Source organism: Microcebus murinus, chromosome X (genome assembly GCF_040939455.1).
Source record: "Microcebus murinus isolate Inina chromosome X, M.murinus_Inina_mat1.0, whole genome shotgun sequence".
Classification (NCBI taxonomy): Eukaryota; Metazoa; Chordata; class Mammalia; order Primates; family Cheirogaleidae; genus Microcebus; species Microcebus murinus.
The window spans coordinates 105,560,930-105,573,701 of NC_134136.1; the positions used below are offsets into that span (position 1 = coordinate 105,560,930).

At 37.9% G+C, this 12,772-nt stretch overlaps 1 pseudogene; it reads right to left on the reverse strand.

The window, feature by feature from the left end:
* Positions 1–11,505: 11,505 nt before the first annotated feature.
* LOC105867096 (10 kDa heat shock protein, mitochondrial pseudogene) lies at positions 11,506–11,989 on the reverse strand (annotated as a pseudogene).
* Positions 11,990–12,772: the final 783 nt, after the last annotated feature.

The following is a 12,772-nucleotide window of genomic DNA, read 5'->3' on the forward strand; positions in this document are numbered from 1 at the left end:
ACAGCTTGAATGGATTTTAAGGTCATTGTGTTGGGTGAAAAGAGCCAATCTTAAAAAGTTATATGCTGTATGATTTCATTTATATAACATTCTTGAAATGACAAAATTATAGAGGTAGAGAACAGATAAGAGGTTGGCAGGAGTTAGGGAAAGGGAGGGAGGAAAGGAGTTGTGACTATAAGGCAGCATGAAGGAATTCCTTTGTGGTGATGAAACAGTTCTGTATGTTGATTGTGGTGGTGGGTTCACAAATGCATATATATGATGAAATGTCATAGAATTATACACAGACATGCAAAAAATAAGGGCATACAAAATCTGGTGAAATCAGAGTAAGATCTGTAGTCTAGTAAATTGTATAGTATTGTGCCAATTAATTTCTTGGTTTTGATGATGCATGATAGTTATGTCATATGTCACCATTGGGGGGAGCTGTGTGATGGGTACATTGGCTTGTACTATTTTTGCAGCTTCTTGTGAATCTGTAATTATTTTTAAATTAAAAGTTAAAAAAATTTAACAACAACAAAATTGCAGCCCAAGTCTTAGTGTCAACAGCCAATGGAGGCCGGGCGCGGTAGCTCACGCCTGTAATCCTAGCTCTCTGGGAGGCCGAGGCGGGCGGATTGCTCGAGGTCAGGAGTTCGAAACCAGCCTGAGCAAGAGCGAGACCCCGTCTCTACTATAAATAGAAAGAAATTAATTGGCCAACTAATATATATACAAAAAATTAGCCGGGCATGGTGGCGAATGCCTGTAGTCCCAGCTACTTGGGAGGCTGAGGCAGGAGGATTGCTTGAGCCCAGGAGTTTGAGGTTGCTGTGAGCTAGGCTGACGCCATGGCACTCACTCTAGCCTGGGCAACAAAGCGAGACTGTCTCAAAAAAAAAAAAAAAAAAAAAAAAAAACAGCCAATGGAATCAGTAAAATGAGTGAAAAATAAAATCCTTGGTAATATTGGTTTTTATATTGAATTCATTAGATAAAAACTAGATTTTGAAGAGTCATTTGACTGATACTCAAATTCTCTTAAGACAATTACTAGGTGGTATTTTTTTCTTCTGGGGGCTGGCTATATGCCATACTATCACCAGAACTCTAACATCCTACAGAATATTGAATGAGAAAAAAAAATTTAAAGAAATAAGTGTTGAAATTATTCTCTGATCACAATTTTTTATCTCTATTACATTAATGTCTAATTTTCATCACTTTTAAGTTCTAGGTAGCAATGATAAGGTGACTTTTGTAGCACCTTTCTTAAGCACAAAAAGTTAAAAGTGGGTGTTGGTGTCAAACAGCATTAAAAAGTCACTCAGAGTTGTATTCAGAGAAAGGACAGCTTAAAAGAGCAACAGAGCAATTCAGCCCTTAAGCAGAGACCTTATTTATATGCCACATTTCAGCTGGGAAGAGATTTTATGACCAAATCTTAGAGCTTTAAAGATGAAGTCTATAATATAAACATCCTAGCAGCATTAACTCTAACGGCACAAGGTGAGCGTGGTGCATACCCCCATTTATTATTTTGGTTCTCTTCTGCATGAAAGACATTTCAATAGTCAGTGTAACACTCCATTTATACGATTCTCCTCTTGGAACTTTTAGACATCATACAAAGCTATGTGTAAAATTGAATGATTAATATAAGCCTTAATATGGATTTGGACCTTGGGTTGTAGCATGGACTTCGTGAGTTCTTTCCCTCTAACAAGACAGAGTTATGGATTTAGGATGGAAAAAACAAAGGTTTCATTATTATTTGCTCTGGCTGTTCCTCCCAGGAAGGGGTAAATGATTGGGAATTATTAAATTTTTCCTTCTTGGGTTACCAGCTAGGTCAATTTGGTTAAATTAAAATAATGGTGGTGACTCACGCCTGTAATCCTAGCACTCTGGGAGGTCGAGGCGGGTGGATCGCTCAAGGTCGGGAGTTAGAAACCAGCCTGAGCAAAAGGGAGACCCCGTCTCTACTAAAAATAGAAAGAAATTAATCGGCCAACTAAAAATATATAGAAAAAATTAGCCGGACATGGTGGCACATGCCTGTAGTCCCAGCTACTTGGGAGGCTGAGGCAGGAGGATCACTTGAGCCCAGGAGTTCGAGGTTGCTGTGAGCTCGGCTGATGCCACAGCACTCTAGCCGGGGCAACAGACTGAGACTCTGTCTCAAAAATAAAATAAAATAAAATAAAATAAAATAAGGCAACAGGTAGTATAGAAAGTATCAAAAGCTCTATCAATTATCTGCTTTCTGTAAATTATGCCCCCAAGCCTTCATATATACTGATCATTCTCTTTGGAATGCTCTTCTGTCTTCCTCTCTCACTTCAAACTACCCCTGCCCCACCCTTTTTATTCAATTTCTACTCATCCTTCCGAACTTAATGTAAAATTTACTTCCTAAAGGAAGTCCTAGATTGGATTAGGTTCCCCATTGTACTCTCTCCTACTATCCTGGACTTCTCTTTCATAGGCTTTAACACAGGCTTCATAGGCTTTAACATTTAATTAATTAATTTAATTAATTATTATTTATTAATTAATAAAAAATTAATTAAATGATTAATTTTTATCTCACGTCTTCCCTACTATACCATAAAGTCTACCAGGGCAGAGAAATATTGAACGTATACAGATCCGTATCCCCAGTACCCAGTGAAGTACCTGGTATAGAGTAGGTGTTCAACATTCATTTGTTGAAATAAGGTAAAGAATGAATGAAGGTAAAAGTAGAAGAGAAATGGTAATAGTTGTAATATCTAACATTTATTGAGCACTTACTATATGTCATGCTATACATTGTGTTAAATGCTTTTCTTAGGTTATGCCATTCAATTCTTACCACACCCTAAGAGATAAGTACTATTCTTTTTTTTTTTTTATTTTTTTTTATTTTTTATTTTTTTTGAGACAGAGTCTCGCTTTGTTGTCCAGGCTAGAGTGAGTGCCGTGGCGTCAGCCTAGCTCACAGCAACCTCAAACTCCTGGGCTCCAGTGATCCTTCTGCCTCAGCCTCCCAAGTAGCTGGGACTACAGGCATGCGCCACCATGCCCGGCTAATTTTTTATATACATATCAGTTGGCCAATTAATTTCTTTCTATTTATAGTAGAGACGGGGTCTCGCTCTTGCTCAGGCTGGTTTTGAACTCCTGACCTTGAGCAATCCGCCCGCCTCGGCCTCCCAAGAGCTAGGATTACAGGCGTGAGCCACAGCGCCCGGCCCATAAGTACTATTCTTATCTGCATACACCAGATAGGATAACCAAGGCTTTAGATAGTTTGAGGAAGCTACTCAAGATTACATAGCTGGTAATGTTTTTTAGTCACATAACAACTTCTTTCCTATTCCTTTTCCTTACCTTCTCCTTTCTCTATCCATTCTGTATCGACACTCACCCTTTCTCTGTGGATAAAATTCCTGATGTCAATGTCAGACAGAAGTAACTTTGTTCTGGACATTCTTCGAGGACATTGCTCCCTAGGGAGAAGCTACTTCTAGAGCTAGTTTTTGATGGAGTAACCAAGGGCAGATGAAGTTGTTTCATTCAGGGTTTCAATATATCTCTGTGGCAGTCTGTGCAGGTTTGGACGATACGCTGAGGCAGATTAAAAAAAAACAAAACTGTTCTGCCCATTCTAATATATATGATAATATTGTACTTTAGTTATGAGGTAATTTTTTAAATCAAAAGGTCTAAAAGTTCTTTTTCAATATATCAATTTCAAAAAGTAATCATTTAAAATATAAACACATAATACTATTGAAAATCAGATATGTGAGCAGCAAATTGCCAATATTTAAATTTTTTCAAATCTGACTCATGGTCCTCCCTCCCACCAATGGCAGCTAGTGCTATCATCATGACTATCACGGTTTAGCAGTTTTAAAATATATGTTACATACCAAGTAGGCTGCAAGTAGCTTTCCCTGTGGCATTTGGAAACACATTAAAAATATGCAGCTTGACTTTTCATCCCCTTCACACCCTCTGCATTTCCCTTTTGGAGAGCTCAGAGGGAGGTGAAGTGGGAAGAAAATCAACCCAAAGAAAGGAAAATAGAATTTTACCCCTGTAGAAAACAATGTGCAAAACTAAATCTATTGTTCTTAATTCGGGTTCTGGTTCTCATGCCTGCCTTTTTTGTGTCTATCATTTTATTTTTGTTTAATAGTGATTTTCCATTTAGGAGTGCTCTTGCATTCATCTCTCTTTATGCCTGTCTTTATATTCCTGCTGTTCCATTTGATGCTCCAGCTTTAGCTTATTTTAGTCTTGTTCTTGATGGTTCTCACTTGTCCTTCACTGTGATCACTCCGTTTATCTGCATCTTTTCCTAATTCTCCATTTTCTCTCAGTTTTCTAGATCCTGGACATCTTTTTTTCAACTCCAATACATTGCTGCTAAACCTTGACTCTTTTGCTTAACAAATTTTATTTCCTTAATTAATCCTTATGTATTTTATTTTTAAAAAAAATCTCTCCACAATTTTCTGTAATTGAATTTCCAGCTCCATATTTCTTTTTGAGGTTTACTTTTGGCAGAGTGTTCACTTGGTTACTTTCTTCTTTCCTTACTGAGTGTAATTGGCAAGACTTATCATCCCTGCTTTTGGTCTTTGGATGCATGTGGACTAAACAGTTTGAAGCAGTGAGTGAGGGCAAATGAAGGCACACTGGAGTTAGAGTCAGGAGGTCTGCCCTCAAGTCTGAACTCTGCCACTTAATCATCAGAACATCATTTGCAGAATGAAAATAATGATATTACCAGCTCTTCTAAGGGATCAAATGAGATAAAATACATACAAACAGACTACAAATGCCTCCTACTTGAGGTATTTTTGTCTTCATGCAACTGTCATTCCATAAATTGGCACCTCTTTTCTAGTTAATACAAGGCCAAAAAAAAATGATGAAAAATGTTAAATTAAGCGTCAGATATTTAAAATTGTATAATATCAAATTCTCCAAGAGGTTCTAATCAACTTCTTGGTAAAAATATCTTGGTAATGTCAGCACAGAGAATACAGATTTTATCTACATTGCTCAGCCACATCCAAGATATGACTTTGTGTCAGAGGAGGTTGTAGAGGAAGGAATGGTATATGGAAACTTATTTCCAAAATTAAAATTAAATTAGAATTAACATAGAATTAAAAGACACCTTAGGCCGGGCACAATGGCTCACGCCTATAATCCTAGCACTCTGGGAGGCCGAGGTGGGCGAATTGTTTGAGCTCAGGAGTTCAAGAACAGCCTGAGCAAGAGCGAGACCATGTTTCTACCAAAAAAAAAATAGAAAAAAAATTAGCTGGATAACTAAAAATATATACATAAAAAATTAGCCGGGCATGGTGGTGCATGCCTGTAGTTCCAAGCTACTCTGGAGGCTGAGGCAGGAGAATTGCTTGAGCTCAGGAGTTTGAGGTTGCTGTGGGCTAGGCTGATGCCACAGTACTCTAGCCCCGGCAACAGAGTGAGACTCTGTCTAAAAAAAAAAAAAAAAAAAAAGCAAAAAATTAAAAAAAAAGTTCTTAGGCTCTAGGATACAGAAATTATTATCCAAATTTCTCATAGAAAGACAGAATCTTATCTTAATCATTCGTTTAAGTCGGTTGTACAAATTTTGCATAAATACTTTCAGTAATAGGTATTAGGTATTTCAAGAAGCAACCCATTTCATTACCAGATGTCTTGCTTTTTTTCTTTAATCTGTGTAAATTTAAGGAGTACAGTGCAGTTTTGTTACATGGATATATTGTGTAGTGGTGAAATCTGAACTATTAGTGTAACTATTACCTAGATAATGTACATTGAACCCATTAAGTAATTTCTCATCCCTCACCCTGCTCCCACCCTGTTACCCTTCGAAGTCTCCAATGTCTATTATTCCACACTCTATGTCCATGTGTGATTGGACAAGGATAATGTAGTGTATATATACAGATGTCTTCTTTTGAGAGAAATTACATATAACATATACCCACTAATTCCAGCAACTTCCTGAACAAGTCCAATTCTTACCTGTGGCAGCTCTTTAATGTTTCTGAACAGTTTCTGGGCTTTCCTTTCCTTTCCCTTCCCTTCCCTTCCCTTCCCTTCCCTTCCCTTCCCTTCCCTTCCCTTCCTTTCCTTTTCCTTTTCCTTTTCCTTTTCCCTTCCCTTCCCTTCCCTTCCCTTCCCTTCCCTTCCCTTCCCTTCCCTTTCTTTCCTTTTTCCTTTTTCCTTTTTCCTTTTTCCTTTTTCCTTTTTCCTTTTTCCTTTTTCCTTTTTCCTTTTTCCTTTTTCCTTTTTCCTTTTTCCTTTTTCCTTTTTCCTTTTTCCTTTTTCCTTTTTCCTTTCCTTTCCTTTCCTTTCCTTTCCTTTCCTTTCCTTTCCTTTCCTTTCCTTTCCTTTCCTTTTCTGACAGAGTCTTGCTTTGTTGCCCAGGCTAAGTGAGTGCCGTGGCGTCAGCCTAGCTCACAGCAACCTCAGACTCCTGGGCTCAAGCAATCCTCCTGCCTCAGCCTCCTGAGTAGCTGGGACTACAGGCATGCACCACCATGCCTGGCTAATTTTTTCTATATATATTAGTTGGCCAATTAATTTCTTTCTATTTATAGTCTTTCGAACTCCTGACCTTGAGCAATCCGCCTGCCTTGGCCTCCCAGAGTGCTAGAATTACAGGCGTGAGCCACCACGCCCGGACTGGGTTATCCTTTTCTAGAGCTAAAATTCCTGTCCCTTTAACTGTTTCTCATGTAATATGCTTTCCCTGCTCTTCAGTATTCCAGATTGCTACATCTGTCAGTGGCCTCTACAAACCTGAACATTCAGAGATGGACATAATACTGTGGATCTATTCCCTCTGTAGAGATCTGGGCAGTATTACGTCACCTGGGAGGTCACGTGCTTTGGGAACATGAGTGCTGTCTCTGATTTTAGAAAGCTGCATTGCAGTCCATAAACTCTTCAGCAGGAGCCAACAAGTTTTCATGTGTGTGCCAAGAACTTCCACAAACTAACTTATTTTCAGTAAGACTGTTGAGGGTTTTGAGTTAAACTATTAATAATTTCTTATAGCTACGTAGAAACCAAAGGTGTCTATTCAATGTAATTTGAACTATGGAACTCTTTAAATTGACAGTATTCAATATCAAGTTAATACAAAAGATAGAACACTGGATGTCAACTTCTTCCTTATCATTATTTTTAAACTGTTATTGAGTTTTTACTCTGTGCTGTGCATGTAAAGTGTTTTACATATACAACAGCCCTGTAAGATAATTATCATTCCCATTTAATAGATCAGAATGAGGCACAGAAAGGTTTATTAATTTGTCCAAGGGCATCCAGCTACCAAGTGGATCTGAACCCAGGAAGTCTGACTCCTAACTCTATACTGCCTTTTCTCCCTGGGCAGTATATAATTGGAAAATATTATTTATGTTAGTTAATTGGTTATGTTTGCATAAAATAAAAATATGAACAAGACCTTACCTTAAAGTTTTTGTTTCCCAAGTTTCCAAGGTCCATTCTATAGAACGTTAGTATCTCAAGGTGACCTGAAGAAGGAAAAAGCAGTTCTCATGTTTAAGATCATATAGCTAGTTGCTATTTTTTCTTAACTTAGCCACTTTGGCCATGAAATGTGAATGACATATTTCCATAAGATATTGTACATATGACCAGTTTGTAGACATTGAATACATTGTACATATTTATAACTTCTCGAACTCTTCATAAATTTCACATGCCTAAAAATGCCATTTAAAACAGTTGCTACTCCAATCATCTACATTTCCTATATAAAATGTCTTAAAACTTGGTTAATTTACAGCTCTCTACCATAGACTAAATGGCTTATAAAAAAATTTACAGTTCTCAGCAGTTACAACACACATAATAATAGTGAATTAAGAAGTTTAAGAATGTTTTTACAAGTGGGCCAAATGTGGAGGCAATGGTAAAGGACAGGAAATGGGAACATTTAAAAATCTTATAACAGCACTTTGTAATTCTCTGAAGCACAAATTCAGTTAAGTTCAACTATCTATGATGCTCAAAGAAGCATGGAGGAGAAATTTATGTTGGTGATGTTAGGCCACTCCTGTATATATTTAAAATGATAACCATAATGGCATCAATAAAGCCCCAATGACACAAAGAAATTCTCTTAATGAATATTGTCTTTTAGTGGGATAACCAATATGAATACCTTATATCCATCTCTATTTTAACATCTGAGTCCTATTTGTTAGCTAATTTCCTTTTATCCATTTTTGTTCCTCACACACTATGAATAATTCTCTCAGTTGTCCATACCATCTCCCTTCACATGATATATTTACCAAATTATCATGGCCCACTTATAAGCATCGCTTTGGAAGACTAAACAAATTAAGTCCATTCAATCTCTCTGTGCAAATGACATTTTCAAAGACAAATTGAAAAAATTCAATCCATTCAGTATAAGACACAATAAAAATGTCATAAAAACTGGTTTCAAAGTCAAACCAAGCAAGTTTGTACTTTTTTATTATCCTCCCAAAACGGAAAGGAAAATAGAAAATATGAGAACCTTAACTTTTGAGACCAGTGTGGGAAACTGTAATTACATTAGCAACATCCAACGGTGTTATCAACACTGAGCAATTCCTCTCATCTCAACACAGCAGCAGACTCAGAAAATCACACCTTCTAGCTCATGGGATTTGTGACACTTAGTAATGCATGTGTAATTGGGTAAAAATAGGCATTACTGCAAACTTTATTTTTATTTGATTCTGTATTTCTCTAAAGGCAAAATTACTCATGGATCTCCTACTGCTGCTTTAAGAGGGCTATGGCTGGGTCCACTTTGAAGGAGTGAATAGAATGACTTTATTCAATTCTAGAATGACCCAGGTGCTGCCATATTCCTGACAGGGGAGAATTGGTGCCAGCAGGATCCCTGGGACATTTTCTACCCCTTACAAAGCAGATAGAGCTGCTGGAAGATCCCCAATCAACTTTTCTTGACCAGATCTATTTGCCTACCACTTATCCATATTTCTTACCCCTCTGGGTGATGCTTCCAGACCGTATTCCTAAAACACGAATCACACAATGCTCTTCATCTGCTCAAAAACAATTACTTCTTATTGCCGATTGCTTAAAAAATCTAAAGTCCTGGCATCCACCACAGAATAAATTCACTAGGAAGTCCAGCTCTATCCTCTTGGTAATACTTATTTTCCTCTTCTCTACATCTGGAACCCTCTGCTTTTCTCTTAATTGGTACCAGTGTCCTACCTTTGTTGGTGCTGTGTTCCCTCCCTGAAATGTCTTTTCTTCTCCCTTCTGCCTGTTCAGATCCCTGTCTTTCCTCCAATCCCCACTCATCCACGAAGCATTCTCTCTTTATCTTCCCATGCTTCAGATGGAGGCCTTTTCTGCAAGAAAGGAGCAAAGATATACAAAGGTAGAAGGAGATTAGGGGTGGGACAGTTTACCTCTCACCTTTGGTTCCATGTCATTTAAATATACAATGATTACATTTCATTTCACTTCTAGCTCCTCCTAGATGTCCCATGGCATCTTAAACTTGAGAAAATTTTCTATTTCCTTCCAAAGACCCTGATCCTCCTCTTGTGTTCCCTCTCTCTGATGCCAACATATACTCAAGATGCTCAAAGTTGAAAATCCAGATATTGTTCTTCAAAATCCTTTTTGCTGTTTTTTCTCTGTTTTAGTCCATTTGTGTTACTGTAAAGGAATACATGAGACTGGGTAATTTATAAAGAAAAGAGGTTTATTTGACTCATCGTTCTGCAGACTGTACAAGAAGCGTGGCTGCAGTCCCTGCTCCTGGTGAGGGCCTCAGGCTTCTTTCATTTATGGGGGAAAATGAAGGGGAGCTGGTGTGTAGAGATCATATGGCGGGGGAGTGTGTCTATCTCTTTTTCAACAACCAGCTCTGGGGGGAGCTCTCGAGAGAACTAATAGAGTAAGAACTCACTGGTTACCATGAGGATGGCACCCATGACCCAAATACCTCCCATTAGACCCCACCTCCAACATTGGGGATCAAATATCAACATGAGGTTTGGAGGGTCAAATATCTAAACTATAACAGCTTCTCATCTGGTCAGCAAGAACTATAGTTTCTGGTTTTCAATGTCTATCTCTTATCACCTCTCCCTTCTCTCTTCTTTACTGTTTCTGCCTTAGTTGAGCCTTCACCATTTCATTCCAGATTTTCTTCAAAAGTTCCCTAATAGATCCCAGGCCTCAAGACTCATCTACACTTAGATTCTCAATTCATTTTCCATGTTTGTCTTTGTTCCAAAGGGAAAATCTGATAATTTAATGAAAAACCCCAGCAGTGACATTCCATTGCTTTTCATGTACTGTTCAAACTTTGTAGTTGAACTGCCAGGTCTTCTCTGATCTGTCTTGCTTCCTTTCCAGCATCCTTTATTCTTCTTAATCTCTGTCCTGTCCTCCCCACTACTTGACCCTGAACATGAGAATGTCTGTCATGGCCCATATCACTCTCTCTGCAATGTGTTACCCCATTTCTTCTCTTCGACATCCCCCTATTCAATCTTTAAAAGTCCTTTCAGGTAACACACACCTGAGGAAGCTTCCAGAACACCCACCACTCCCGAGTCTAAGTAACATTCTATTTCTCTGTGTGTATGTAATTCTATCACAGCACTTAAATATCAAATTTAATGCTGGTCTCCCCAACTAAAGTACAAACATCTTCAAGGCAGAACACCTAATATCTGGCGCAGTACTTGACCAAAGTGAAATCCTCATAAATAATTATGAATGCATAAATAAATAGCATGTAATCCCAAATTTCTCCATATGGCTTTTCTTTTTTTAAAAGAATTGTTCATTGGTCTACATATGTGGATATGTCTTTCTAAGATTGTAAGGACCTTGACAATCAAGGACTTGGTGTCTCTGAAACTGCACAGGAATAGTCTCACACATAAAGGAGTTTGATAGATACATAGAGATCATGACAGAGAGTAAGAGGTCTAATATGTGGGTTGATCAAGAGGCTACATTTACACCTTTATTCCTCCTTCCTGCTCAGCCTTTAATGGATACATCTTTGGCTTATCAAGCAGAAGGGTAATCATTTCTTAGGACATCACTTTCAGGTCCAGCCAAGGGCACCCATCAACAGAGCCCATCATCAGCTGCAGTTGACCAGAACTCTAATTTGGCTGTTATCACTGAACTCTTTTGTAAGAAAGGTTGACTAAGCAGTGACCTTGTCTGTTTCACAAGATATAGAGAGCTCTCCCTCTAAACTCCCATAAGTTTCAAGACCTTTCTTTCTTTTTAATGTCTGGGAGATGTAGATGAGGTATAAATAACCACTGAGGGAGTGGTGTGATAGAGATATAATAGCAGATCAAGAATCCAATAGGTCAGAATTCTGCTCTTTTTTTTTTCATTTACATATTTTTATTTGGAAATGTTTGTGTCACTACAGTGAAACTAGATTTTAGACACGGGATGTCAGCAGTTTAGTGATCATTAGTTTATTATAAAAGAGAGACATGGAAATTATTTACATGATGAAAGATTTCAGAACTTCAGTGGAATGAGCTTCATGTCAATGCCATTTCAATAGTGATTTATTTCAGTCCACATACTTTCCAAGAATGTCACCATCTCTAAATAAGAAATAATACTTGTCATCTAGAACTACTTTGGTGCCTCCATATTCTGGGAGAAGGACTTTGTCTCCAACTTTCACACTAACTGGTTGAATCTCTTCACCCTTTCCTTTAGAGCCCGATCCAACAGCCACTACTGTTGCTTGCAACACTTTTCCTTGAGATTTTTCTGGAAGCATAATGCCTCCTTTGGTTACAGTTTCGGCTGCACTCCTTTCAACCAATACCCAGTCAAAAAGCGGAAGAAACTTTCTAAATGCTTGTCCTGCCATGACTCCCGCCACCACAGCAAGTACTCTGCTCTCATGCACCGCTGCAAGGAGACCCCCAGAATTCTGCTCTTGATGAAACTATTAAAACCAGAAAAATCTATTGGCAGATTGGTTTCAATATCAATGTCTTAAACTCATATAAAATGTAGAATGAAAAAGACAATGTATATAATTCGGTGAAAGGAGTAAATGTAGAAACCAAAATGCATACAAAAAGTTTATCATGTTGTCCAACCAGTTTCATGTATTCTTTCTGGACATCTGGTGGACCTGGGGTTCTATCATGTTTTTGTGATAATTCACAGCATGTTCCATGCTTTGCCATATCCCACTATATTGCATTGTATCATATGGCTCCTCTATATCAGCCAAATTCCTCACAACTTGTTCTTAAAAACATATCACATTCTGGCTCCTGCCTAGAATTCCTCCACTCCTCATGTCACCCTCTTCTAAGTCATGTCCTTTCTTCAAGACCTAGCTAACTTGATAAAAAACTATATAATGCTAGAAAGGCAAAAAGAGTATTAATCTGGAAGGACTTTATTCTGCAGGAAGAAAAGATACCAAGAAGGTGGGGTGAGGGTATGTGCTATGTCATCAGAGCTTTGTTTTAAAAATAGAACTCTCCTTCAAGAAATTGCTATCCCCATATAGGTAATTGTAGTGACCTGGTCCATTTAGAAGGGTTAAATATAATAATTGGTGGCTGTTAACTATTGAGTGAGTTAAGACCAAACTTATCTAAGGTATAAAAATCAAGGCAATAATAATTCTGTTCTTAAAATTTTTTTTATTTTCAAAGTGCTTCATACACATTATTCCATCATAATA